The sequence below is a fragment of the Patella vulgata genome, chromosome 4, assembly GCF_932274485.2.
Source record: "Patella vulgata chromosome 4, xgPatVulg1.2, whole genome shotgun sequence".
NCBI lineage: Eukaryota > Metazoa > Mollusca > Gastropoda > Patellidae > Patella > Patella vulgata.
This window is the reverse complement of record NC_065882.2, coordinates 80,535,829-80,553,016: the sequence shown is the minus strand read 5'-3', so window position 1 is coordinate 80,553,016 and position 17,188 is coordinate 80,535,829. Positions and strand designations below refer to the sequence as shown.

The following is a 17,188-nucleotide window of genomic DNA, read 5'->3' as shown; positions in this document are numbered from 1 at the left end:
TACGGTTCTAGCTGTGTTTGTGTCAAACTTTTACCATGTGTAATAAATAATGTTCCCCGTTTTTTGTTTAGGTCTTTCTTTTATGGATTAATGTGTTGTGATTGTTGTAATTTTATATTAGTTGTACTTATGTTAAGCTCGCTGAGTTGAATTGTTGGCACTATATTATTATTATTATTACATGGGACCTCGGTTTTTTTGTCCCATCAAGCATATCGAATTCCAACTGCCAAGGGATCTTTTACGTGCACGCCAATGTGTACACGGGACCTCGGTTTTCCGTCCCATCCGAACAACTAGACAGCTGTCCTTGTCAGGCCCTCCGTCCTGCATCACTGAGAGGAAACCACGCCGGAAAATCTGGATCGAACACCCGACCTCCAGGCTAGCGAGGCCAGTGTCTTACCCACTTAGCCAACGTGATCCCCCTATGTCAAACAAATCAACCTGTCCATAATGTCATAACACAATATAAGCGATGTTGAAATTGTGATCTGCTAAAGACCCCTAAGCGCAAGCTGATTATTGAAATAACTACTGCAGGTCGGTAAAAAAATACAGTAATTGTTATCCATAGAATTGCTGTGTTTAATTTCTATAAATCTTTATGTGTAATTATCTTCACCATCTTTTATTATCGAAGCCCTGATCTAGCTCAGTGCCACTCGCTAACCTGGAGGTTTAGAGTTCGATCTCGGTGTTGACTGAGCAAGTTCATCACGATTTTCCTGCATGATGTATGTCTTCTGGTTCCCGTTTTTATGGCAGTAGGTCGGTGCTATGACTTTACAAGTGACATTTTGCCAACTGCCAAGGGGTCTCTTCTGCGTGCGCCAACGAATAACTATACAAAGTGTCCCTTACCAGTCATACACCCAACGACAGTGACAAGGTGAACAACGTCAAATATCACAGGGACTGAGCACAGGACTGAGTCCATCTTTGCTAGCCAATGTCTTATTCACTTCATCCAACATCTTACTACACTGTGGTTGTTCGATTCCTGCATTGGCCGAAAAAGGTCATTGTGATTTTTTGGTTTCCCCTTGTCACTGGTGCAGGACGGAGGGCCCGACAAGGACAGTTGTCTAGTTATTTGGATGGGACAAAAAAAAAACAAATCGAGTACTGTGTAAAGGCCTACATTGGCGTGCACATAAAAGATCCCTTGGCAGTTGGAATTTGATATAAAACTTCATAGTGCCATTGCAGCAAAATTTCCTTCATCATTCATCATAGCACACTGTAGTGTCTAGGCTAGGCCTATGGCGTTTGCCCGTCTTCATTACCCCAGTCGGAGCAGAACAGTTACTTAACTTAGCCGTTAAATCCCATTTCATTTTACTCCACCGTAGCCCTACCTGTTAACAAGAAAACCTTGGTATGAATGAGAATGGCGACATTAATATCCATTAAACACTTGTGACTTGAACAGTTCAATCATTAAAATCGTTCAACCATGAAGGACCGTCTTCATGTTCATTCATACACTAGATCTACTCGTTGTTTAATTATCAACCACGGGAATAACAAAACAAACATGAAACAATTAACGAATCCATGGATGCATGACAGCCAGTTCTTACCACGTGTATCAAATTTCAAACGGCCAAAACATTCCGTTGATAATATAACTATCAGGCTTCAGAATCACTACACTGCTCTATTGTGGCATCGATTTTCCATTTGCAGAAAGTAGACTAGAAAGGCGAAAACACGAGTTTCTGACTATATAGTATAATATAGTTACATATCTATACTCACTCACACTGTAAAATATCCGTTCTCTGTATGTTGCCCTAAACAATGTCCTTCAAGATATATCTGCAGTTGCCTTCACCTTCGTAGAAAAGCAGTTTCCATCTTAAATCTAATCATACTTTCATTTTCTATTCAATAAAGAGCTTCGTTCATCGTTAACCACATCTTACTTCCCATTCGCAGTCTGGCCTCAACTCGTATCAGACTAAACTTAACTTACAACAGAGCTATTTATAAATAACGCGCTGTGTGACGTAGTACCAGATGTCCAATTCGCGTTTGTCCAGTTCATGTGTTGGCTCATCGTTCAAAATACCGCCTGGGTAACAAAGTCGTCGACAGTCCAGATTGTGGCGGGAAAAGCTCACCGTGACACCAACAATTTGACTTGCACGTGCGACACGGACACTTGTCGCTCCAGTGCACGTGGTGTTATCATATTTCTATGGGTGTTATAAACTTACAATACGGGAACAGCTCTAGCCTATCTTATTTAATTTATGTGTCTATTGGTCGTAACAAATAAGTAGGCTAGCCCTAGAAGTTTGGTTCAATTTACCTGTCTAAGCGAATAAGAAAGGGAGAGGAGATCTTTGAGTGATTAAAATCACCTATTTTAACATTGATATGAGTTCAAGCATTGGTAAAGGTAAGGGGGAATTCCCATCTCGTGCTCTTTTCGGTTAGTGATGGGAGACTTGAGTGCGGGTTTGCTAGTGATTGGAGTCGGCGGGGGGGGGGGGGGGGGGGGGGGGGGGTCATATGTATACTGGCCGAGCCGCATGAATTTTGATCTCTGAGCTAGCTGAGCATGTGTGAGTGTGTGGGTGGGGGGTTCGGGGAGGGGGGGATAAATCTATTTGTTAAGGCCAGCTCAATTTTTGTCAAGGTCGCTGAGATATAAATAAGGTTAGGGCACGTGATTGTTGGCGAGATTTTAGGTTAAAGTTAGGGAAGCCTAAGCACTGGGACTAGGTCCGTGTTTAGGGTTGGGGTTGGGATTAGCGCTAGCCCTGTTTACATCTCGTGACGTATGACGAAAAATTGAGCTGACCTTATCATTTAGCACTAACCGTGTGTGGGGATGGTCTCCATGCTTAAACCGAAATGAAAGTAAGTTTCGATTTCCCCAAAGTTATTTTTGAAGATTTCTATCGGTTTGACCGGGTCAGAAGATTCTGAAGATGTAGGGTACTGGAATCTGCTGAGGTTTGCCGAGTGGAAGTGGTGAAGCTTTATTCAAAACCACGGTGTTTACGAATAAAGATTACCCCATAAACACTGTGTCGCATTTCTGGGTCTCTGACTTCAACGTTGTGGTTACCTCCGTGATCAAACTACCAACTATAGTTTAGGGGCCTGTTTTACGAAATTTTAACTAAGATAAAAAAAAACAAACAAATTTTAGTAATTTGACTGGATAGCCTAATATTAGATTTATTTTAGTGCTTATCTAAACAAAATTGAAGTTGAAGTATATACTAAAATTTGGATTTTATTTTTAGTTAAAATTTCGAGAAACACGGCACAGGTTCTTTTTCTTATCTTTATTTCTATAAGCATAGAAATAAAATGAAAATGAAATGGGGTTTAGCGTCCTACTGTTTCGCTCCTATGCTGGGCTAATGAAGACGGGCATACGCCATACAGTGTGCTATGAGGGAGATTTTGCCCGGGCAGCGGCACTATCGCCTACTCTTATATCGAATTCCAACTGCCAAGGGATGTTTTACATGCATTCCAATATATACACGGGACCTCGGTTTTTCGTCTCATCCGAAGGACTAGCCAGCTGTCCTATAAGCATAGAAGCATTTTGTTAATCACATATCCCCCTCGTTCTCAAAGAAGTACATATTATATGGTTTGATATGGCAGTTAGGATAGTCTGCATATGTTCTACCGAATCCCACCCACACTCTCTTTTATAGGTGCCTACACCCTAATCACTTACGTCATAGACAGGCCCGTACCCCCCCCCCCCGTGAAAAAATTATCGACCATAAAAGAACCCTAGATATACAGTGTCCGTCAATTTAACAGCACCCATGAGAACACCCCCCCCCCCCTCGTTGCTATGAGCTAGTTACGGCCCTGGTCATAGACTAACCACAGTACTATATTCCCAAATATGGAATAGACATCCCTCATACCTTGCACACCAGCGGGGATTATTACCGTATTTACAGTTTAATAAACAAGAGAGGAGGTGATATATTTTGACAATTAAGAAGACACAATATGATAGATGTGTTTATTAACCTATAGTTCATTTAATGTATCAGCTTATCACCAATTTACGTTGGTCTACGTGATATATGATATGCCTTCTTTATGAATTTCGAACCAATAATTGGTCAAGGACATAATATGGTCGCAGTGACGATATTGTTATACCAGTGTTTACGAATAAAAATTAACTCGTAACCATGTGCACAATGTCTATTGTAGTACTATCAGATCTCCAATCTTCACGCTGTGTTTTCTTCCGTGACGAAGTTACAACTACAGTTCAGGTTCTTTTCTTAAATACTTTATTTCTATAAACTGAAAGCGTTATACACAATTCTTCCTTGTCTCAAATAACTAAATATATGGCTGGTACGACCGGCGGGGTGAGCTCCCTCGAATGCTATTTCCCCACCTTCTTTTATAGGTGCCTATTCATTTGAGGTGTTAATCTAAAGACTGATAACAACTAAGTTCTAAATATGGAATGGACATGCACCCCAATCTGAATATCGGAAGGGATTGTTACCTAATTTGGTCAACAAATATGATATATGTTTTATAACAAAGAAAAATGTATATGACCAACATGCTGATTAATGTATGGCTCAGTTATCGTATGAAAATAACCAGCATATACTTTCTATATTTATGGTTATGAACTTAGAATCAATTATATGAAACATTACGCTATTGTTCCAGCCATCATATTTCTCCATTTCTATATTTATGGTTATGAACTTAGAATCAATTATATGAAACATTACGCTATTGTTCCAGCCATCATATTTCTCCATTCTTTGTCTTTAGACCCCATGTTCTGATATTGTCACAATATTTCATAAACAATTTTAATTTGCGTTTCAGAATTAACTTATAGCATAGCTAATATTTTGGCAATGGAGAATAATTAATCAAAACCATAATATTATTTTACATAGATGTTCCTTAGCACAAATTCCTGACCTCTATATTACTAAAATATGCGACGAAAGATTAACTCGTAACCATGTACACAGTGTCTATACGACTAAAGATTAACTCATAACCACAATATTTACAAATATAGGTTACATCGTAACCACAGTGTTTACGAATAAAAATTAACTCGTAATCACAGTGTTTACAAATAAAGATTACCTCGTAACCACGGTGTTAACGAATAAACATTAACTCGTAACCACAGTGTTTACCAATAAAGATTAACTCGTAATCACAGTGTTTACAAATAAAGATTACCTCGTAACCACGGTGTTTACAAATAAAGATTAACTCGTAACCTCAGTGTTTACGGATAAACATTAACTCGTAACCACAGTGTTAACGAATAAACATTAACTCGTAATCACAGTGTTTACGAATAAATATTAACTCGCAACCACAGTGTTTACGAATAAAGATTACATCGTAATCACAGTGTTTACGAATAAAGATTAACTCGTAATCACAGTGTTTACGAATAAAGATTAACTCGTAATCACAGTGTTTACTAATAAACATTAACTCGTAACCACAGTGTTAACGAATAAACATTAACCCGTAATCGCAGTGTTTACATCTTGATAATCGACAACACTGTGTAGCAGTAAACGGAATCTCCCCGAACCCCATTGGGCATTCCCGATGGTGTCCACCAGGTCAGTGTATTGGTGCCATTAATTTTTTTTATCATATATCAATGACATTGTGAATAATATAAAATGAAACTACTTGCTGCTGATACCTCTCTGTACTTAAAAATAAGTGATCCAGAGGCATGCGCAGTTACGCTAACAATCAATACATGGACGGAAACATGGCTAATGACCTTTAACCGCCTCAAGACAGAATTTGTTTTGCCCCCCCCCCTTCTCTATTGTTCTCAAGTCAAGCATGTAATTATCAAATAAAAAAGGATTAAAACTTTAATCCGCTTCACAGCAATGTGGTTTACCAGAAAAGTGAAATTCGACAAAATACAACTTTATATATGTTACAGTCAATGACTACAATCAGGCAATGTGTACAATGCCTTTGTAACCCTAACCCTAACCCCCACCACAACCCTAACCCTAACCCGGCAATGTACACATCGACTGGTATATTTCAGGCATTGTACACATTGCCTGATTGTAGACATTGACTGTCACGTATATAGTTTACTACATTAAACATAATCTGATCAAAATATTAAAAACAAATCATAAACCTACAAAATGTGAAATAGCGTCGGCGCACGTCGGCGCACGTCGGCGCAATTTTTATTACATTTAAAGATACTCATTAACCGATGACACGTGAATTTGTCTCATATATTTTAATCATTAAACATACATTATGCAATAGCTAAATCCGCCTATTGTAGGTCTATCTTTAGGCCTGCAATGTTATATAAACTGTTAATTAGACATTTATTAACATGACCTTAATAAACCCTCGATGCTATCGTATGAGTCGGATTTTCATTGGATTTGGACTCTATCTGCAGCTCCCCACTCATTAACGATTAAATCAAAAAAAAAATGGATAACCGAGACTATGATCGAGACTAGGCCCAAAATTCAATCGCTAATATCTCGGTTCAGAGTGGAGCAGTTTGATAGAAATTTTCAGCATATTCAATTTAAACATATTTTATTGCACCAACAAAAATAATTTTGATACAATTGGATTGGGCAAAAGTTATTAAAACTTACAAACGTCCTTTCCATATTCAAAATATTCCCTTTGCATTATCTAGTTTTTAACTATTATACTGAGTTAACTGACAGCTCTTTATCTAATCTTCCATAATGTATCTTTAACATATAGCCCGTTCAGACGCTTATTTTTAAACAAGTTCATAATCGCAGGGGGTTTTAATCGTGTTGAGTTCACACGTACTATAAGCCAAACCAGTTTAACAATTCTGACCTCTTCGGTCGGAGGTTAGAGTTAACTACGCATGGGTAGCTTCATATTTATTCTTTATTCGGTTCTCGCACGCTTTCGATAACATTGGCACTTTCGGACCCCGATATTTTCACAGGAATGTAACTTGCTGCGTACTGCGCAAGCTCAAAGCAAGCTGGAGCTGGGGTGTTTAAGCCAACCCGTTCAGACGGCTAAGATGAATCAGTTTAAAATAAAAAAAGCCTTCTCGAAGACAGGGTTTTTTAAACTGCTTTATTTGCCCCACATTTGTGTTCAGACGCTTAAGTTAAACTGGTTTAACGATCTCCGGGGTTTTTAAACCAGTTCAACTTAAGCGTCTGAACGGGCTATAGAGTTCGGAGCAGAACAGTAGGACGTTAAACCCCATTTCATTTCATTTCATATCTCAAGAATGTAAAATCAAACTATTACCGTTCCCAGTCACTACATCAATTATTTGCTCAACCGGAGCTGTATGGAAAATTGTTAAACTTTTTAAAAGAGACAAACTTTTATTACAAATTTTAGTTGTATATATATATATCTGTATTTTTGTTTTTAATTATTTATATACATAAAGGACTTATATTTATTTGTATTTATTTTTAACAACATTGACTGTGATACTTGTTTTTATTTATGTATATAAATATATTTATGTGACATTGATTTAATTTGTCTCGTCAAAGTCACCATGTGTTTGGCACCATAATTCCCGGTTGGAGCTGACGTGCCATAAAACTCCATTTCATTTCATTTCATTTTACTAGATGAACAATAATAATAATGATATAGTCTATAAGCCTTTGTTTACTTAAGTTTCACATCTCTCCGCCATAACACCCTCTTGTTGGGGGCATTGTGGGTTTAAACCACTTTAGGTTTACTACAACTTTCAGTGAACTCAGTAAGAATATCGGAAGTAACTGACACAAACACCGTGAACTTACCTTTCAAAACAACTGTAAATGGAACAGCCACGCTGATAGTATTATTAGTAAAGATTCAAGCTTAGTAAACTTTCTTCGCTCCTTTTATTATGCCGATGTTATTTAGGACGGGTGCACTGGCTACTATTGTGGCCTATTGTTGTCAGTCCAGAAGTTTGCAAAATTTATTTAAAAACCTAAATAAAACGAAATGAAAGTCAAAATCAAAAGTAATATAGAAACAAAAGTCAAAATAAAAGCAAAAGTAAAATCAAAAGCAATGGCTAAATCAAAAGCAAAAGTTCAGTAAAAGTTAAATCAAAAGTCATATGAAATGGAGTTTAACGTCCTACTGTTCTGCTCCGAACTGGACTAATGAAGACGGTCATACGCCATATAGTGTGCTCTGAGGGAAATTTTGCCCGGAGAGCGGCACTATGGTCTACTCTTTATATCGAATTCCAACTGCCAAGGGATCTTTTACGTGCACGCCAATGTGAACACGGGGACCTCGGTTTTTCGTACCATTTTAAATTCGCAGTATAATATATTTGTGTTACTTTTTGTCATGTTGTTCGCAAAATTAGTTCCATCTTTAGTAAGCAGGTTCATTTCTGTCTGTTATTCATTTCACAACTTGTTGTGATCGCCACAACAATACTGTTTTTCATCAGGAAAGGACACTGGGCAAAAAATGCAGAAATGATCCTGTGTTACTGTCGGTCCTAATGATACCCCAGGGGCTCCATGGGGGCTTCCCACTCTATGAGGGCGGGGGTTTGGTGGGGTTCTCTCCGAACAGGCGCAGAGACCGTATATTATGGTGCTTTATGGTGATTTTTCTAGCTTAGCACATATTTAACGTGCGGCCGGCAACCTTAGCAATTCATCAAAATCGACGCAAATTCATGACTAAAAGGGGACTCCAAACTACGCAAAAACATTAACTAGTTTCGGGACCCCCTGAAACTACCATACTCCTTGACAGCCCATCCCTGAAAATGGAGAGGAAGGATAGGGTGTTAAAACGTTTTGCAAATTTCTGCATTACTTGATTAGATTAATCATAAGTAGAAACACGCCATATAAAATGACAATTCGTATATTATTTTACCAGCTACAAAACACACAAAAAGAATACATTTCCATTTTACCCAATAAACAATTTATTGTCATGCATTTCATGTAGAAAGATATGATGTTAAAAAATTGTTGCACATTTCTGTATTACATGGTAGACATTAAATTATCATAACAATTAACTCATGAATAATTCCCTTCTCAGATAGAGAGCTGTTTCAATAAACAATTTATTGTCATTTCATGTAGAAAGATATCGTGTTACAAATTGTTGCACATTTCCGAATTACGTGGTAGATATTAAATTATCATATAAATTAACTCATAAATAACTCCCTTCTCAGATAGAGAGTTGTTCCAATAAAAAAATTATTGTCAGTAGAAATACGCTATATAAAATGATAGTTCGTATATTATTTCACTGCTACACAATAGGAAATGAAATATGTTTCCGTTTTATCCAAAAAACAATTTATTGTCATTTCATGCAGAAAGAGGTCTTAAATTATCATAACAATTAACTCTTGGTATTTTGATCGAGTATTTTACAGCAACAAGAACGTTTTCGTTTAATCGAAAATTCCAAGAAACAATTTATTGTTAGTTCGAGTGGAAAGTGCTACAGGTGGTAGACAATATTTAAATGTTGTTCAATAGGTATTTTCAAAAACGTATTAGCCTATGCAGATAGATGTTTATATGTAAGGTCCACTTTTTGTATGAAATAGGCGTCCTAAATTAATGCAACATAGGCGGCTTATGAAATTTTGCATTCTCAGTTTATTCATCCCTTAATTCTGTGAAATAAAAAAAACAACATTTTGCCACCAAAGCTGGTTTGAATACTGTTTGATGCAACGTGAACGTACCTTTTCCTGCGTGCCCAGTTTGTGATATTTTAGTATGTTTACGGTAATAATATGTCTTAAAATGTTATTTACTATTATAAAGGTAACAACTATTATCGTGATACACGTGATATACATATATAGGTTTCATTGACGCTGGATATATGTTTGCTTATTTCATTTTGAATCCGTGTGAGAGATTCCGCTCGGTGTATTTCTTCATAGTCAGAAGATACTCCATCTTGTGGTAACTATGTATTGTGACACCACATCTTGCGGTAACTATCCCTGACATTATAAATTAGTATGCACAGATAGTTCTTTATATAAAAAGACAAAATGTCTTCTTTTTTTTAGTGTTATTAAAGTATTCTTATTGTTATAGCATTGCAAATGGGCTAATTATTTTATATTTTCGAAATTTTCCCATGTTTTCACTTAAAAATGTGGTATGTGTTTTCTTAAAAGTGAATATAAAAATATATCAAAAAATATGTTCTTCAAATAAGTTCCCATAAACAGCTTCATTCTGTCATTTATTTCATAGAAATTGACAGAAAATTAGAGCAGGTAGGATAAAATTGATATAACGTCGGCGGCCATATTTGATGACGTCATAGTGAAATTACCTATAACGTGGTGAGTGTCCACCCAAGTTCAAATTATATTGTTCGGCACCCACTAAACATTTCTTCAAAAAAATCCAGCGGCTGCCAGGCAGGATACGCCCACATTTTCGAGAGATGGATAGAGAACAAGATAACAAGAAAGTGATTTTTCCTACTTTCAAGGGCCATAATTCAGGAAATTACAATTCAATATGCGCGAATATCGAAAGGAACTGAGATCTTTGTGTTATAAACTTACATTTCAAGTTTCAACAAAATCGGATAAAAATTGTGACCTCTATAGGGTCCACAACCTTGATATACCATATTTTTACGCTATTTGAGAACGAACGGCGGCCATTTTGTCTGTCAATTTTGGGTTGATTTTCACGAAATTTGAATTCAGTCGTCCTTAGGGTGTAACAGTGATATAATAATATATTTTTTTTAAATCGGATAAAAATTATGACCTCTATAGGGTCCACAAGCTAAAAACGCGATTTTTCGTACAATCAGGGGCCATAATTCAGGAAGTTATGGTCACACCCCACACGGTCACACCCCAGTTACGCCCACATTTTCGAGAGATGGATAGAGAACAAGATAACAAGAAAGTGATTTTTCCTACTATCAAGGGCCATAATTCAGGAAATTACAATTCAATATGCGCGAATATCGAAAGGAACTGAGATCTTTGTGTTATAAACTTACATTTCAAGTTTCAACAAAATCGGATAAAAATTGTGACCTCTATAGGGTCCACAACCTTGATATACCATATTTTTACGCTATTTGAGAACGAACGGCGGCCATTTTGTCTGTCAATTTTGGGTTGATTTTCACGAAATTTGGATTCAGTCGTCCTTAGGGTGTAACAGTGATATAATAATATAGTTTTTTTTAAATCGGATAAAAATTATGACCTCTATAGGGTCCACAAGCTAAAAACGCGATTTTTCGTACAATCAGGGGCCATAATTCAGGAAGTTACGGTCCGATATGCGCGAATATCGGATACAAATTATGACCTCTATAGGGTCCACAAGCTAAAAACGCGATTTTTCGTACAATCAGGGGCCATAATTCAGGAAGTTACGGTCTGATATGCGCGAATATCGAAAGGATCCGAGATCTTTGGGTTATAAACTTACATTTCAAGTTTCAACAAAATCGGATAAAAATTGTGACCTCTATAGGGTCCACAACCTTGATATACCATATTCTTACGCTATTTGAGAACGAACGGCGGCCATTGTGTCTGTCAATTTTGGGCCGATTTTCACGAAATTTGAAATCATAGTCCTTAGGGTGTAACGGTGATATAATAATACAGGTTTTTAAATTGGATAAAAATTATGACTTCTATAGGGTCCACAAGCTAAAAACGCGATTTGTCGTACAATCAGGGGCCATAATTCAGGAAGTTATGGTCCGATATGCGCGAATATCAAAAAGAACCAAGATCTTTGGGTTATAAACTTACATTTCAAGTTTCAACAAAATCGGATAAAAATTGTGACCTCTATAGGGTCCACAAGCTAAAAACGTAATTTTTCGTACAAACGGGGGCCATAATCCATGAAGTTTCGATCCGATACATGCCAATATCGAAAGCAGCCAATATCTCTTGGAGATAAACCTATATTTCAAGTTTCGTCAAAATCGGATAAGAATTGTGACCTCTAGAGTGTCCACAAACAAATTGTGGACGGACGGACGGACGTCCGGACGGACAGGGGCGACGGAATAATACGTCCACATGAAAATGTGGGCGTATAAAAATTCTCCCTACCCAAACTTTCCTACAGAGCCATAGTCAGATTCTGGATTAACAGTACCCTTAATTAGAATGAATTAATGAAATGGGGTTTAACGTCCTACTGCTCCTATACTGGGCTAATGAAGGCGGGCATACGCCATACAGTGTGCTATGAGGGAAATTTTGTCCGGGCAGCGGCACTATCGCCTACTCTTATATCGAATTTCAACTGCCAAGGGATCTTTTACGTGCATTCCAATGTATACACGGGACCTCGGTTTTTCGTCTCATCCGAAGGACTAGACAGCTGTCCTTGTCAGGCCCTCCGTCCTGTATCACTGACAAGGGGGAACCACGCCGGAAAATCTGGATGAACTTTCTCGACCAATGCAGGAATCGAACACCCGACCTCCAGGGTAGCGAGCCAGTGTCTTACCCACTTAGTCACGTGATCCCCCACCCTTAATTGGATTAAACAATATTATATCAAATATAACATGATAATTTTTAAAGATATGATACAAAAACAAGGTAACAGATTATATAAATTTGCCTTATATATGGCTATGTTACACGATAAGCACACGCCCGTAACTGGGCGGGGGGCTGCAAAGCGTTTCGCTTTACATTATCTAGTCTTTAACTATTATAGTGAGAACTACCATCTCGCTATCTAATCTCCCATAATGTATCTTTAATAATAATAGGGAATTTAAAGATACAGCTTTTTGTGTGTACATACCAAAATCTTTACAAATACTACAAAGATGACTTGTTTTCTTACGATGCTTCACTTTGTGTAAATTGTCCTGGTTCTCCTCTAGATGTTAACGTCATCAGCGGGTGTGAATACCTTGGCTGGCAGTCCGATAATGATTTCATTGCAAAATGTCTGTCCTTATAAAGGGAACTGAAACATTCCAATATAATCAGTCTCCATTAGTTTAATTAATAAGACAATATCTAACTCGGTCAGTATTTTTTATCAGTCAACTATAGAGACATTATTTCTGTTAATCTCCTAATTACTCTAAATAGATTAATATGGCCGCATCTAACTCAGTTAATAGTTTTAACATTCAATTACTGATATCTCTTTAACGACCAAGGATATTATATTACATACTTGGTCTAAGGTGACTCAGGTCTAACAGTACTCGGTTTTTAACCGAGATTTAAATATAGCTACCAAGGGTCACTATATTACACTATTTGCTCGGCCGTTAAGGGTACTAGCCATGCATTCTACTACACAGAAACTTGGTTTATTCCAATCAAAGAAAGACGAAATAGACACAAAACTATTAATAATCTAACTCCTCCTTATCTTAATAACCTCATCAATCTTTAACCAACAAATACATACTTCCTTCGAAACGAAGATAAAGTTAAAGAAATTCGATGCCGTACTAAACTTTGTTCTAAATCATTTATCCCATCCAGTATAAGAGAGTGGACTAACGACAGTACCCCTTCAAGAAACCCCCAAACTCTCAAAATATCTTCCGACCGTCTCCCCAGATCAGATATTAAAGTTCCTTCGTTTTGCTATAACAATCAGCGTAAGTTCTAAATAATTCATAGAAGATGTTACATAATGTGAGCGACAGTAAAAGATTAGAATCATCATATGACAGCTTGTGTGATACAATCTCCGATGTCCTTTTATTGACCATTATAATTGTTTAATTTAACAAAGACCCAGCGGCTGGCATATCTATAGTGGACAAGTTAGAAAATTAAGTATAGTGGTCAATTGTTCTGTAACCTGCTATGTAATTATCGTAAGATAGTCTTAAGTTCCTTTTGTTCAGTATCATTAATGAATGTACCATTTTTAGTATACAGTCTTAAGACCAACTAGAAATCAGCCAGATTTCTTCAAGTTTAGGAATGTGACCTCAAAGATGTGTTGAAGAGAATCCTGTCATCATCCTCTCAAAGACAATAAATTGTAGCCCAATTATTATCTATTCAGATGGTGTATTGTATAAGTGTCATATTACTATTACACTGCTCTATATTTAGAATGTAAAACTAAAGCTAGATGGGTTTGGAATCAGATTAAATGAAATTTAATTGAACATGCTATTGTTTAATTTAACAAAGGCCCAGCGGCTGGCGTACCTATTGTGGGCTAGTTAGATAATCAAGATAATCTTAAGTTCTTTTGTTCAGTATCATTAATGAATGTACCATATTTAGTATAAATTGTCTTAGGTTTTTTGGATATAGACAGACGAGCTTTGGTTGCTTACCAGAGAAGGGTTTCTCATATATTTAGTATTCTGATACTATTGTATATGTTAGAATAAAATGTTGAATCCAGATCATCTTTTATTTCTGTTAACCCAAACTATGTTAAGTTATATTTATAGCACGGCTTTCATGAGTTAACAGGTTTAACCAGAGGCCGAAGGCCGAGGGGTTAAACACGTTAACTAATGAAGCGTGCTATAAATGACTTGTAACATTGACAGCTGCTCAACATGCTTATTGTTATTGCACAGAAACAGAAAACACACCCAGCTTCTCTATATGATTTCTACTAAAACTAGTGTAAACCAGAAAAAGTGTGCAATAACATTGAACATGTCTAGTTATTGCACGTTTAAGCTCCACCCAATCTACTAGAGGGAAAACAATCTGCTTATTCAACGAAAAGAACAAATGAAGATTTCCCATCCATGTTACAAAATCACTTAAGACTCCGATGCTGTGACCTGCAGGGTCACAAATTCATTAGTCATGTTCCTGAAAGTCCTGCATGCCTCTGCGGTCATATATTTGAAGATCCCGGTCACTGTTTTCTGCGATGTTCTGTGACAAAGTGTACCATAACTTTCATCAAATTTACAATATTATAAAATACGAACAATTATTTAGATGTATTGAACGTATTGACCTCCAGTTGGTTTTGATAATACATGTGTATGATATTATTTTTTCAACTCTATGAAGAATGTGTTCGCTGTGTTGGAATTACAGACTTAATTAATCCCACGTGTCATTGACAAGCTATGATCTGTGTATATCCTGGTCATCTATACATATAATGACGTGGTAAATAAACAACTCCATATATGATGATGATTTTGTGTTGTCAGACTCAATTTCCCTATTAGGAGTTCCTATCCTGTTCGTGTCCATTTTTCCCTATTGTTGGACGTTATATAACCAGGAGTTTACTGACAGTAAGACAGACTTGGAATAGAGCGCCTCCCGACTTCTGTCTATTCCATATTCCTAATTAAGGGTTTATCATTATGCTAATCTTCTGTTATCTGTAGTGTTACAGTTATCAGTTATGGCGCTCCTGAACCAGTGAACCAGACACAACGTGTGACCTGTCCTATGTAGCAGAAGGAAATCTTGTTGGACGCCAGAATTCTCCAGTTAAACTATTTAATAGACGTTGAAAGGGTATACATTTTAGCTTTTGTCTTTGCTAATTTTCGATCATGGCTGAAAATCCTGAAGTTACATCTTTAGTTCAGAAATTAACCAGGTATTTAAGTTGGCTGTCTACAACTATAAACGTCATGGTAGATCTAATTTAGTTGAATCTTTTTTGTGGGAACCTAAAACTTTTAAAGCCTGGATAACGAGTATTGAAATATATTCCTTTTGCCGAAGTTGCTAGACATAAGGTAAAATATGTGTTAACAGAACATAGTTTTTATGTGAAACAATCACTGGTTTATTCTAAAAGCACGACGTTTCGACAAGTATCCTCTTATCGTTATCATTGTGCTTGATAACGATAAGAGAATACTTAACGATTAGAGACTTTTGGCAAGCAGAATTTTCCCATCCGTATCACGTATCCGTATCGTATACGTGATACGTTGCGTCAATGTTGTTTTAGAGTTTTGGCAGATTTTTGCGTCGCGTACGTATGAGTAGCTGAATTCAACTTAGTTCTATTACAGCATGATGGCAGATATCTACCAAGATCGCCATCAGTACTAGCCACGTGCCTATTAAAGTCTACAATTTCATGGAGGGAATGTTATTAAAAATCTTCGACTTCGACTCGACTGTAATTTTTGGTTTCACTAATGTATCATTTCATAAAGTTTATACTCCTTTACCACAGAATAAAATCATTTTCAGATATGCAAGGTTCCGCCTCCCTAAATTTAGCAGGTAGATCAATCATCATGGTTAAAATCACATCAAATATACACCTTCGTGTTCTAGAATACACAAAGATTCATAAAAACGCTATGATACAACATTTAAGCGTCTAAAAGTAGCAAGAAAGACGGTAAAAAGACACGAAAATGTTATACGGACCTTTTCCGTATGAAAGCTGTTCGATACGTGCTGCCGTATCCGTGTGTCGTATCACGTATGAGAAATACACACACATTGATGACGTCACAGGCAAAATCCATACGGATACGCGATACGGACCAGAAATTTACGCTTGCCAAAAGTCTTTATTATGTAGAATATGTGACTTATCAATTCAGTAAAGGTACTGTGGGTGACTTTTGAATAGACTTTTAACAGAAAATCCTAATTGTACCTGGGAATTTGAAAAGGGAATTGGCAAAGAGATATGATACTATTGCTGACCCACAACATGCTTTAGTCATATTGCAGAAGTGCTGTTTTCAGGGGGTAGTAGCTTATTTCAACACTAACGCCGAAAACTCAGATAAATAGTTAAAATTGTACTTTTAATAACCCAGTGTCCAAAACTAGCTAACGGTCACAATAACGAGATAGACATCGCTAAGGCGAGCCGGTCACAAGACTAAAGTTACAGTAGATTAAAATAATTATATAATAATATTTGACCAGAAATGTTAAATTGTACATAGGAAACAGATGTTTAAATATAGAAGAAGATATGAACATAGCAAGAGCGTGTGTTAACTATATATAATTACGTAATATATATTGTTACATTAAGTATAAACCCAAACAGTTAAAAGACTTGAAAGATTGATGAGATATCAGTTCAGATATTGGTCAATTACTCCTAAAATTACTACTGTAACTAAACTTATATGATAAAATATATACAGAGATACACTATAATAATATTACAAGCTAAACAATTTGTTTCTA

The 17,188-nt window shown here is 36.7% G+C and overlaps 1 protein-coding gene across 5 annotated transcripts in view; it reads right to left on the bottom strand.

Moving 5' to 3' along the window:
* Window positions 1-12,967, bottom strand: part of LOC126817097 (uncharacterized) — a 36,533-nt gene extending 23,566 nt beyond the window's left edge. The window contains exons 1-2 of one of the 5 annotated variants that reach the window (XM_050543905.2): window positions 12,849-12,967; window positions 7,833-8,008 (exon numbers count right to left, since the gene is read on the bottom strand). The gene's annotated coding sequence lies outside the window, so the exon portion shown is untranslated. Of the gene's footprint in view, window positions 1-1,361; window positions 1,566-1,586; window positions 1,733-1,764; window positions 1,946-7,832; window positions 8,009-12,848 lie in introns of those variants that run through there. The other 4 variants (XM_050543907.2, XM_050543906.2, XM_050543908.2 and 1 more) reach the window with 4 other exon arrangements.
* Between the last annotated feature and the right edge of the window lie 4,221 nt (window positions 12,968-17,188).